The following is an 11,669-nucleotide window of genomic DNA, read 5'->3' as shown; positions in this document are numbered from 1 at the left end:
TACATTCAAATAAATACGTTCCCCCCCCCCAAATACATACAGTACAGTAATGGGCACAATAACTATTATCCAGTTATGGATAAACATTTGCCAGTCAGCATAAATAAAGTAAATTAACCTTTCTACTTACCCCTGTCATCATGAAGGGCGCCCTCATCAGCATACTGCAGGGCCATGTCCTCTGTTGCCAGAAAGAATACAAGAAATAATGCAATCTAATGGTCAAAACACATTAATCAACTTAGCGGTTAATAACCGCTATTGTAATTAAAGGGTGAACCTACCCTCCCCCGCTATCCCCCCGGGAGGCTTAACCATCCACCCTGGGCCCAAAAGTAGGTGATGTTACTTTAAGGCAGGGGTGTGGAACCTTTTTTCTGCCAAGGGCCATTTGGATATTTATAAGACCATCTGACCATAAAAGGCCTTGACGTCTCATTTTACCTCAAAAAGCCGGTGAGACAACATCGTATTGTGGATTTACAGTACCATGGGGCTCTGGATTGACAGGTGAAGATAGAAGATTACAGAAAATAAATAAATAATGACAGCGGAAGAAAGAAGACGGCGATACAAGATAAAACAAAGAAGTATTTTGTTACCTGTTCCAGATCTTGGCGTTGGATTGATGGCGTTGGTGGATGGCGTTGAGTTGATTTTGATGACGTTGTGGTACGAGAGAATGCAGAATTGCCGGTATTCGGAGGGTCATCGCTTCTAAAGGGAAGAAAAATATTAAATGTATGTCATTTTATTTTTACAGGGTTTATTGATTGTATTTCTGTTTTTAATTGCCCATTGACTGATAATGTATTAATCTGTGCCCGTTTAGGGTACAGATCAATACAATAACAGCCAATTCATTTTTTGGCAAATGCTTTTTTCTATTGATTGTTGGTTTTAAGTTTTCTGTTTATTGTTTGGCTTAAATTGTCTGTCATTTTGAAGATTTGTTTTTATTTATTTTTCCGATTGTTTAGTGTTTTTAATTCATTATTTATTTTGTTGGCTACTGGTTTTAATTGATGTGTTGTCTAGTGGTTGGGGTTAGGGGACATCACCCCAGACCGAGGCCTGTATCTCGGGAAGTTAGGGGTCCCCGAGGCTGAAACCAATGTGGTTCAGCTCAAGAGACCCCCTGCTCATGTACACTATTATTAAAATCTATATTTTTACTGTACGATCACCTGTAAGAGCCGTGCATGGAGACGCAGCGCCTCCATGCAACTCACAGGCTGCATTTTATAGAATTATTGGCAAGATAGCACTGATACAAAAAAACAGGTTGCATGATAGTGACTTTTTTTTATCGGCCTTAAAAAAAATGACCTTCACTTCTTAGTGAATCCCGCTTTTGGCTTCATGTTTTAAAGTGTGATTAAAAAAAAATCAGATTCGGACACAACAGCACTGATTTTATCACTGCTTTGTGAATCGCCCCATTAACTGCTAGCTTGTGGTAACAAAGACTTTCTGATTACGTATTTACAGAATATTCTGTTCTGTTGACTTTTGGGTTCTGAGCAGGTTGCCTTCCTGAGCCTAGGTTAACTGGAACAGTGAGGTCCCTATGCCCCTTAACCTCCTCTAATTGTATTTGCATTGAGCATACATAATATATTATGAACTCCGATGGGACGTGGCGGTGAGATAACTCACGACATCGCACACCATACACTGTTGTTTTTAATGCTTTTAAACATCGTACACATTGTGAGTGCGATTCTTATACCTTTTTTTAACATATAAAGTTTTTATTTTTTGATCTTCGCAATGGTCCCTCTCTCTTTTGATTATTGAGATACCAACTCCTTGACTCCAAAATATAAGAACACACTGCCATGGTATTGGATACGCCCATATAACCCTACCACACTGTGAGTAGGCACCACATAAGGGCCACGTTTTCTTGTAATTCACATTTTCAATACATCTACATTTAGATATATCTGTGCGCTCTTTTTTTGGGTTGAATTTCTCCTATCCTCCCCTTGGATTTCTAAGAATACTTGCATCTTTCTGGGACCAGTGAAGACCGTCCCTACCAGAGGGTCAGAGCAGGGGTTACAACCGTGCATTTTCATTAGAATTTTTTCTACACAACACGATTACTGATCACTTATTCACCTTGCATTATATAATGTCACGGATTTGTCTCTTGATTCACTACACCTATCACATTGGTGAGTGGGAGCACCTATTTTTCACCTCATTGTTTGCATATGGTCAAAGAACCACACAAATAAAGTCGCTCATTAGAAGATTGCTGCATATTTGCATAGATCTGGCAGAACATACTGAGCTTTACATATTAAATTAACCCAAATACTGTATGTGCCTGTGTATGCGCTCTGCAAATACATTTCAGTGGCTGCACTTATCCAATGTGTAATGGAGGCGTCAACAAAAAGCGTAGGTTTTCTGCGCCACATTGTGTTTTTATTGAACTCTCTCAGTATTTGCGGTTGGATGGCAGAGCAGAGCGGGCGCTAGGTGCCCCCTTCCCACTTTAGTTGCCAGTGCAGTATGTGCTGTGTGCACTTTCTTTCTCCCTGATGCTGGCGCAGTGGTGCCCGATGTTGGTCCCATCTCCTGGGCTCTGCGGTTTCATTTGTCACTATCACCCACACTGCACCCAGCAGGTACCTGCCAACTCTTTGGCTTAGAGTGGCCCTGGTGTCTCTCTGGGCCCAGTCCTGGTTTAGGCAGGCGGCTTTGGGTTGGTCCATAGATTTGGGTAAGGGAATTTGTGTGGAGTCATTGGGGAGTTCCTGAGCTTTAGCTAATTCTTCCTCACTACATGTAAGAGAGAAAAAAAACAGATTTTTTTGACTAGCAAAACTCAGTATTAAAGTATGTAATGGCTACGAATGACACTGGACTGAAATAACATTGTTGCTATCTGCACCATTTTTTCTATCATAGTTGCGGGTAGCGGCCTTGTGTTTTGAGACATTAGCACAGACTGTTCTATTCAGTGTTATTTCTAGGACCTTTGTATACATCAGCAAAGTTCGAGCTGCCATTTCTCCATATCGCTGCCTGACCTATCCCTCTAATCTCACTATACTTTACAAACAAATTGTACTGCGTTTGACCCAGTGACTTTGTCGCCGGGAGTTCTGGCTCTGGGGCTCTAAATCCTAAAATGACTCCTGTCATTCTACCTAAACACGTGTATATTTCTATTCAGCACTTGCTATTTGAACATTCTAGTATGTGTTACCATGAAATAAAATTCTGCAGACATTGTGATAACCTTTATATTCCATATGATGTGTTATAGCAGTTGGTAAACTGTTTGAGCTGGAAGCAGAGCGCAACGTCACCTTTTGGGTATGAGAGAAGGAATTCAGAAAGAGGTATCTTTTTTGCTTGTTGGTTTAGGGGAACTCGCAGCTCTGCAAAGTCTGTTACCTGTAGGACCTCCTGTCTAAGCCATGGTTAAAGAGCCTGTCGCCCTCAGGACCTGACTGCACAAGAAAAGGATAGGGGGTCTGCAACTTCTAGGATTCAGGACTTCAGTATTGGGGAACAAAGCAAACAAAAAGGGCAAGACGATTGTCACCTCTAGGTCTCAATAGCTCACAGGTTTAGCTCACTGATGGACTTCGCCATTTGGAGGGAGACGAGTTTGCTTTTATGATTTGGTTCCTCAGAAGAATGAAAGGCGCAGGGAATATGAGCATATCACTGTTGGGACTTTAGCCCAGATTTACCAATACTGTAGGTGTTAATCTGCAAAACCTCTTGGAGCTTTAAATTAATAACCTAAATGGCGCCTTATGGTTTCGCACCACTTAGTGAAGGGGGCCCATAATGTGTTATGCCCCTATATATGAATTATATTGTCCTGTCACCCTAGAACCACCCCCTTAGTCACATCTCTTGCTTCTCGGTTCAACGCATACACAGGAGGAATAGTCCCCAGAATGACCACTTCTCGCTCCTTTCCACTGAATTGTCCATGAGGATGTCTAGACCAAGTAAAGAATGATATTGATAGAGGGCCCTCTGCTTTCTTCCCCTCCATCTTTTTCCTGCTACAAGTGTCAGGTTGTGTACCATGCAGGACTGAGAACTGACCCTGAACAGGACAGAGCATCGCTTGATGTCGTGAAATTGGTCGTCATAGCAACGACAATCCAAAACCTCATCGGGTTTTATTCTTGTTTTACATTTGCTGCAATGCATTCTGAACTTTTTGTAAGCCCATTATGCTAGGGACAACATAGGCAGCGTCTAACATGACATGAAGCATATACCATTCAAAAGCAAGAATAGCGCCTATGATGTAGACCAATGTACCCTTAAAACTGAGATCAGTGCTTGATTTGATGAGATCTTCAGCAAAAAGAGTTCAGTGTGCGCTGTCCCTTTAAATTCTCTCTCTTCTATATCCAAATTATTTTTTCTTGCTGCTCCCAATCTCCCGTGATCAGCAGTGCAAATCCACATACATATAAATACAAAAGGGGCGCAAGAAGAGGAAATACAAAGACTTAATTCATCACAAAACAATCTTTTATATGTCAAATCATGGAAACATATAACACTCAAATGTTAAGAAAAAGATCTAATACATCTATAGGTGTGAGTACCCCCACAGGATCGGGCTCTTTATAGAAAAAAGCCCAACCGCCAAACAAATGTCCTTAGATATAACAGGAAAAGGGCCCAGTTGTCAAGATGAAAAATAGCTACCAGTCTTAACTTTTAGTTGGCGTCCTCGTAGAGTGAGTTCAGGGGAAGAAGTGTCCAGTTGACACAAAACGCGTTGTGTGGTGAGGTCAAGACAGCGACGGTATACCCGTGATGACGGAGATCCGGAAACTGCGAGCAGAGCACTCCAGGAGGACGCCTGAGTGACCATCAACAAAGCAAATCTGGTTTAGAAGCTGCTAACCATGTTTTCTTACCCTCTATTCCACATACATCTGCATACAGTTTTGTCAGTGGTGGCACTGAGATATAGGACATTTTATTGGATGATGTGGCGCCGGTTCCTCTTTTTTTTTTTTCCATTTGTGCTTTGACTGACTGTACTGTCAGTTTTTACCTGGCTGCCAGTTTTTTAACACATAAGTGTTTTAATCTATATACTAGCGCTGTTTTACACCATTCTTTTTTCTGTTATTTTATTGGATGAGTTTCTTGGGTTGTGTCAATTTCTGCTTTTCTTACTGTAGACGGACGTTCACAGAGGTACACAATTAGGAGGCTTTATAATGTGAAATTATAATAGGCTTTATTGTGCCTGTTCCTTTTCATCAGGAAATTATCCAAACACAGGGGGGGGAACAAAGCTTCCATTCACTTTGGAGTATTTCTAGTGAAATCCTATGCAATTAGTTCACATCTCCATTAGTTAAGCATGTCTCGCAGCCCCAAAACATATAGCATAAAAATAAGCAGATATAAGCAGTCTCTTAAGAATAAAAGTCTTTTCTGTTTCTTGGAGGGAAAATCTTCTCACTTCCTGGTTCAGCTTCAGGTGTAGTAGTTTTCCCTGTATCTTGAAATCAGCTCTGCTGTGCAGAGCTCAAGACCGGTCAGCTCCAAAGGTCAGCTCTCAGTCAGAGCTAAGGAGTCACTTCCTGTCTCAAAGGCAGGCTTTTTGTAAACAATCAAATCAGGCAGGTGGTGTTTAGTAATTAACTACCACACTGCTAGATTAAAGGCACATTACTGAACAGGGATAAGTCCCCTGTTACACACCTCCCCTGTTTGTGGGAAGCTTGGGCTTACCACGGCCAAAGCCCATCCTTCCACTCTCATTCTAGATATCTCTGTGACTTGAATGAGAGTGGATGGAGGAAGAGAACCCTCTGTCCCGCTGGGATTAGAGCCCTTTCTCCAGTTTTTTTTGTCTTCTCCCGAAGATGCTTGAGATCAGCACTCCTCAGTCGCTCGAGGAGGACTTTTTCCACGTAAAGTCTTTTTATCGCGTGCGCGGTCTTGAGATTTCTGTTGCGTCGGGCACTCCTCTTTTTGTAGACAAAGTGTATGGCAACAGTTGTAGAGCAGTTAGGACTAGCCCTTAGAGTTATCTGCTCTTGAAGTGGTCTTTCTGCAGCTTGTCCACACCACGGAGTCGCCAGTTCAGCTTCTTCACCTAAGGATTCTTCTGGCTTTGATTCTGAACTCCTACCTCTGTTTGTTTCCTGTTAGGCAGCTGTAGGTTTGGCTAGTGCTTTCTTTGGTGGCTCAAACTTCGTAATTTTGTTTTGAAGTTGCGTGGAGTCCCCAACTCTCACTGTACCCTTGTCCTTGCGGGCATTAGTTACTGTGGGATTCTGGTGCTTGGGCAGAGCCAATACCTTTTTCCGTATTGGAGGAATCTGTATCAGAGTCTCCTTCATATTCTGGAGCTCCGTAATTTTTGTCGTCAAGGTTGCCGCTGCGTCTGTTTTCTCCTTGGTGTACTGACTCAAGGGAATGGAACAGTCTCTCTGTCTCTCCAGCTCTTGCTCCAGTTTCTGAGCCTTCTCACGCTCCCTCTCATACAGAGTCACCTGGTATCGAAGCTCCGCTTCCAACGATGCTCTGAAGACATGCAGCGTGGCATTTATCTCCTCATACTGCTCTGTGGGGATGTACTGGGTTTTCAGACGTTCCTGCAGCGCTTGTACCTCTTTAGCAGCCTGCAGTTTTTCTTCCTGTAGCGTTTGCTGCTTCTCCTCAGCATACTGGAGGTGTGTACGCAGACCTTGCAGTTTGTTCTGCAGTCGGTGCTCTGCGTCAAACTTTTCCTTGACTTCATCTGTTAACTGAAAATTTTCTTCTTTCAGTTTTAAGTTTTCTCTTTTTAATCTTGAATTTTCTCCTTTTTCAGTCTCTGTATTCTCCAGGGCCTCTTTGCAGTCCTCCTTCCATTTACGCACATCTGCTTTGAGAATGACAATCTCCTGGCGTGAGACTTCCTTCTCTAGGTTGAGGGTCTGAAGCTCCTTCTGAGAGACTTTGAGATCTGTATCAAGATTACCAATACTTTCTTTAGAAATGTCCAGCTCCTCAGTGAGACTGTGTAGTTCCTTTCTGGAAACTTCCAGGTCTGTGCGGCAGCTGTTGGTCTCATGATGTGAGGCATCCAGTGCTCTGAGGAGTGTCTTAACCTCTTTCTGAGATACGTCCACCTCTATCCGGACACTGTTGACCTCCTGTTGTGAGGCATTCAGTTCTATGCGAAGAGTGTGAACCTCTTGCTGGAAGACTGTCATCTGCTTCAGTGCCTCCTCATACTTCCGCTTTAGCGTAGCCACCATTTTATCAGATTGGCTCTGCTTTTCCTCCATTGCGGAAATAGTAGCCTTTGCAGTATCTAGCTCAGTCTTGAGATCCTCCAATTCGGTATTGGCCACAGAGTAAATTGCGAGCACAGTCTTCTGTAGCTCAGCATTATTTTTTCTCTCCCTTTCCAATTCTTCACAGAGTAGATCACAGTCATGCCTGGCAGCTTGCAGTGCATCTTCAGGGCTGGTCAAGGGATCGTCACTCACTGGCTCCGACTCCACTTCCCTGGGATGGTTGGCCGAGGGTTCCTCACTGTTGGCACCGGACAGACACTTCTTTGGGGTACACGACTTCTGCCTTGGGCCCTCTGGATATTCGGTTACCCGCGGGACGAATTCTCCATTTTCTCTAGGCTGCAGGGCAACTCGGTCCCCCTTTTCCTCCCCAGGATCTGCGGACGTGTCTGTTCCTTCCACGGTAAGTAAAGAACTGCTTTTCTTTTTCTTTTTCAGCCTTTTTTGATTTGGATGACACCGTCCCTTCAGGGATATTGGGGTCTCCATCTTCATTTGAAATTTTAGCAGCTTCATTATATACGCCAGGCTTTTCTTGCAGCTGCTTTAGCTGACAGAAATATTCGGTGATCCACTGCTCCCGCTCTGTCTCCTGCTGATCATATTCGTCATCAAAGGGAGCGGTCTTTTCTGTTCATGCCGAGTTCAGGCACCCCCACCATTCTTGGGGTGTTTTGTGGGTGTGACTTGGTTCGGGTTCCCCGTAAGAGATGTCTTCCTCTTTATTGGACTGGAAGGGCCACTCTTCCGTGGGGTAGGGTTCATTACAGGAACGCTGCATCTTGTCCTCCATTTTTAGGCTATCAGGTGTAATTTTCTTCCTGACCTCAGGAGGCACTATTGCAGCTGTTGCCACTGTATTTGCTAGAACCCCCAATTGTGGTAGTCCTACAGATGGGCATATTTTGCTTGTAGAGGTCGTAGCTCTTACAGGCATCTCTGTAGACTTTTCTTACTTTGATAAACAAAAAAATTCAATATCAGCAGTACTGTGCATGCATTTTCTTTTATCAGGTATACAAGATGTGCAGTTGCTAGGTAAAAAAAAGTCTATTTGCTATACACCATTTACATCCCTCCGCTTCAGCAACAGAATTTGGTTTTCTGTCTGAGTTCAGTCATTTTCAGTCACATCTTTGGGTATTATGGCATTCACACTTCACACTTTGGGTGTCTGTTTTGCTCCCAAGATAATAGGCATACTTTTTTACTTGCAGAAAAAAAAAACATTCTTTGCAGTGGACTCAACACTCAGCAATTGGCTTTGAAAAACCTTTTCCTTTAACGGGCAATTTTACACTCAGCATTTGTTTGCTAAAAATTCCCCTGCTTCAGCACAGTCTTGTATCAATTTTCATACTTTTCTGCATATACTCCATTCACAGCTGGTAGCCCTATGCGGTGTGGCAACCTTTATTTGCAAAATCAGTACCACTCGTGGGTCACCATCTGTATTCACTGCTTCAGCGAAACTTTTGAAAACAACAAACACCTATCCCTTTTAAGGGCTGACTCACTTCTTGAACCCTGACTATGGCTGGAAGGCAAAATCCCTATTTCAATGACCATATTACGCTTTGTGATAGGCAAATAAAGTTTTAGCTGCTTCAGCAGTATCTCTCCTCTTGCGATTGGGGCAAAGAGTCCATCTGTGGTTTTGTAAGTTTCAATGCAGTGTAAGTTTCAGTGGTGTGTCCCTTTAACTCTGATCTCTGCTGCATGAGGTTTTTTTTTTTGGTTTTTTTTCTCAGACTGTTTGTAGGCAAAAAGCATAAAAAAAATTTCACATAAAAATCTCCGGTCCTTTTTAACTACAAGGACACCTCTTGTCCCGCCTCGGACACCAAATGTAGATGGACGTTCACAGAGGTACACAATTAGGAGGCTTTATAATGTGAAATTATAATAGGCTTTATTGTGCCTGTTCCTTTTCATCAGGAAATTATCCAAACACAGGGGGGGAACAAAGCTTCCATTCACTTTGGAGTATTTCTAGTGAAATCCTATGCAATTAGTTCACATCTCCATTAGTTAAGCATGTCTCGCAGCCCCAAAACATATAGCATGAAAATAAGCAGATATAAGCAGTCTCTTAAGAATAAAAGTCTTATCTGTTTCTTAGAGGGAAAATCTTCTCACTTCCTGGTTCAGCTTCAGGTGTAGTAGTTTTCCCTGTGTCTTGAAATCAGCTCTGCTGTGCAGAGCTCAAGACCGGTCAGCTCCAAAGGTCAGCTCTCAGTCAGAGCTAAGGAGTCACTTCCTGTCTCAAAGGCAGGCTTTTTGTAAACAATCAAATCAGGCAGGTGGTGTTTAGTAATTAACTACCACACTGCTAGATTAAAGGCACATTACTGAACAGGGATAAGTCCCCTGTTACACTTACCAACATTTTTCTCTATTTAGACACCAGGTCTGGGATGGTGTAAACCTATTTACCTAGGACCATGGTAACAAAAGTATAACATCTGGCAGCCAGACACAATCATACAGCCGGCTAAAGCTCTGGAGAATCATACATCAGTGGGTAAAAGGCCCATGGGGGCTTTACCTGCCCTCTCCTTCGATGGACACTGGAAGCCCGCTCACCCTTTCTACCTGATGCAGAGGGATTTGGGACATTGCTGCTGCGCATCAGAGCTTCTCCGTGCTCCCTTTGGTGAGATGTTTGATGTTAGTGCGTTCCTGAATACTGCCCTGCTCCCAGGGCTGCCGGGGCCCGGCGGCGGAGAGGGGTGGGAAGGGGAGAGATAGGGGGACTGAGAGGTAAAGAGGGTGGGGGAGGACACTCGTTGGGCTGTCAACAGGGAGTAGTGACCGCCCACATTGCTGAGCTGCTTGTCTGCACCTACAGCCTCCCTCCCCTGTTAACATGCCGGGACTGGGTGTTCTAGTACTGGGTCCAGGAAAGCAGTTGGTGGCCCTGACCAGTCCTCTCCTGTGAGTGACACTAGTTCTAGGAAGAGGAGTGGGACAATAGTGAACGCATCGGCATGAAGACCCCCCTATGTCACATCCCCCTGTCACCCACTACTTGTCACCCACCCTCACGTCATGTGTTAGACTGCCCTGGTGAATGTTATTTGTAATGTGCGGCCCCTGTTTCCCGCCACTGACATCAGAAAGTGGATCGCAAGCTGAGTGACGCCCATTGTGTGCTCATTTTCATGGCACTACCCAGAATCCTTATGTGAAGCTGAACAGCGGTATGACGTGACAATGGGGAGCTTGAAGCAGGTACCTGTTGAAGACATGCAGGGTACTATCTCTGCAGAAGTTTGACAAGAAAGTTGCATTTGATGTTTTCTCACAGTCTCTGCACAGCACTAATATTGTCGGTTTGATACAAACCACTCAAATAAATGGTACAATTGGCTTATATTCACCACAAAAAGAAATATTATTTATTTCGTTATTAAAACGGAACTGTCCTCCTGAGCCTTTCCATTTACATCCAGGCCGGCGTGATCTCGCCTGGGGGCTTCTGAAAAACAAAAGCGATCGTTGGAAAGAAAATCTGAATGTGCGTCACAGCGCCCAAATGTAACATTGTGTCAGGTCGGAATGTTCTGTGGCCTGTCCATACATTCTCTGTGTGCTCACACATTGTGTCTATTTAGGCTGTTTGTTAATACGTATTGAAACATTATGCACACACTTGTACTGAGAAGACAAAGCTTCTCTTTTCTTTAGTAAGGCATAAGGTTAAAATAAACACACGATTCGTTGTTGCACTGAAAGTGGTGAGTAGCAAATAGTGAAAACAGAGGCCCCTATTTAATACTTGGGTGACGCAGTACTGTACATAGATTAGAGAGAAGAGAGTTCACCATGAAAGAGAACCTAGGGAGATGGAAATCTTTGCCCTGAAAAACTTATTCTGTCAGGGGTGCGCAAACTTTCCCCGCTGCGCCCCCTGCCTGCTCTCCCCCTCTGCTCGTGCCCCCCTACTTACCCTGTCTTCGGCGTCAAATGATGCCGCAGGGTCACGTGGTAACGTGATGTCACGTGACCCACCAGCATCATTTGATGCCGCATTGCCATGGCGACGCATGCCGAAGACAAGGTAAGGGGCATTGCAGGGGCCTCAAGCGATCCCCCAGCATGTCATTTAAATGCCTTGGGGGAGGGGGGGGGAAAGACGGGGCTTCTGTAACCGCTGTGCCCCCCCCTGAAAAATCTTGCATGCCCCCCAGTTTGCGCACCCCTGGTCTAAGTGAATGTGGTATTCAAGAGTCCAGGCGTTGGATACAGAAATCTCACATATCCTCATTTAGATTGTAAGCTCTCCGGGACAGGGATCTCCTTTCCTATTCTCTAATCTTATTGTGTTCTAACTCCCTGAACTGCATTGTCTCTCTTTTA

The 11,669-nt window shown here is 44.0% G+C and overlaps 1 protein-coding gene across 1 annotated transcript in view; it reads right to left on the bottom strand.

Annotated features, from left to right (window-relative positions):
* The window catches only part of C8G (complement C8 gamma chain), a 251,962-nt gene that overhangs the window by 144,747 nt on the left and 95,546 nt on the right, over window positions 1-11,669 (bottom strand). The window lies entirely within an intron of this gene.

Source organism: Ascaphus truei, chromosome 21, assembly GCF_040206685.1.
Source record: "Ascaphus truei isolate aAscTru1 chromosome 21, aAscTru1.hap1, whole genome shotgun sequence".
In the NCBI taxonomy this organism is placed as follows: Eukaryota; Metazoa; Chordata; class Amphibia; order Anura; family Ascaphidae; genus Ascaphus; species Ascaphus truei.
Note: the sequence above shows the minus strand (reverse complement) of the source record. Positions and strands in the feature narration are given on the sequence as shown.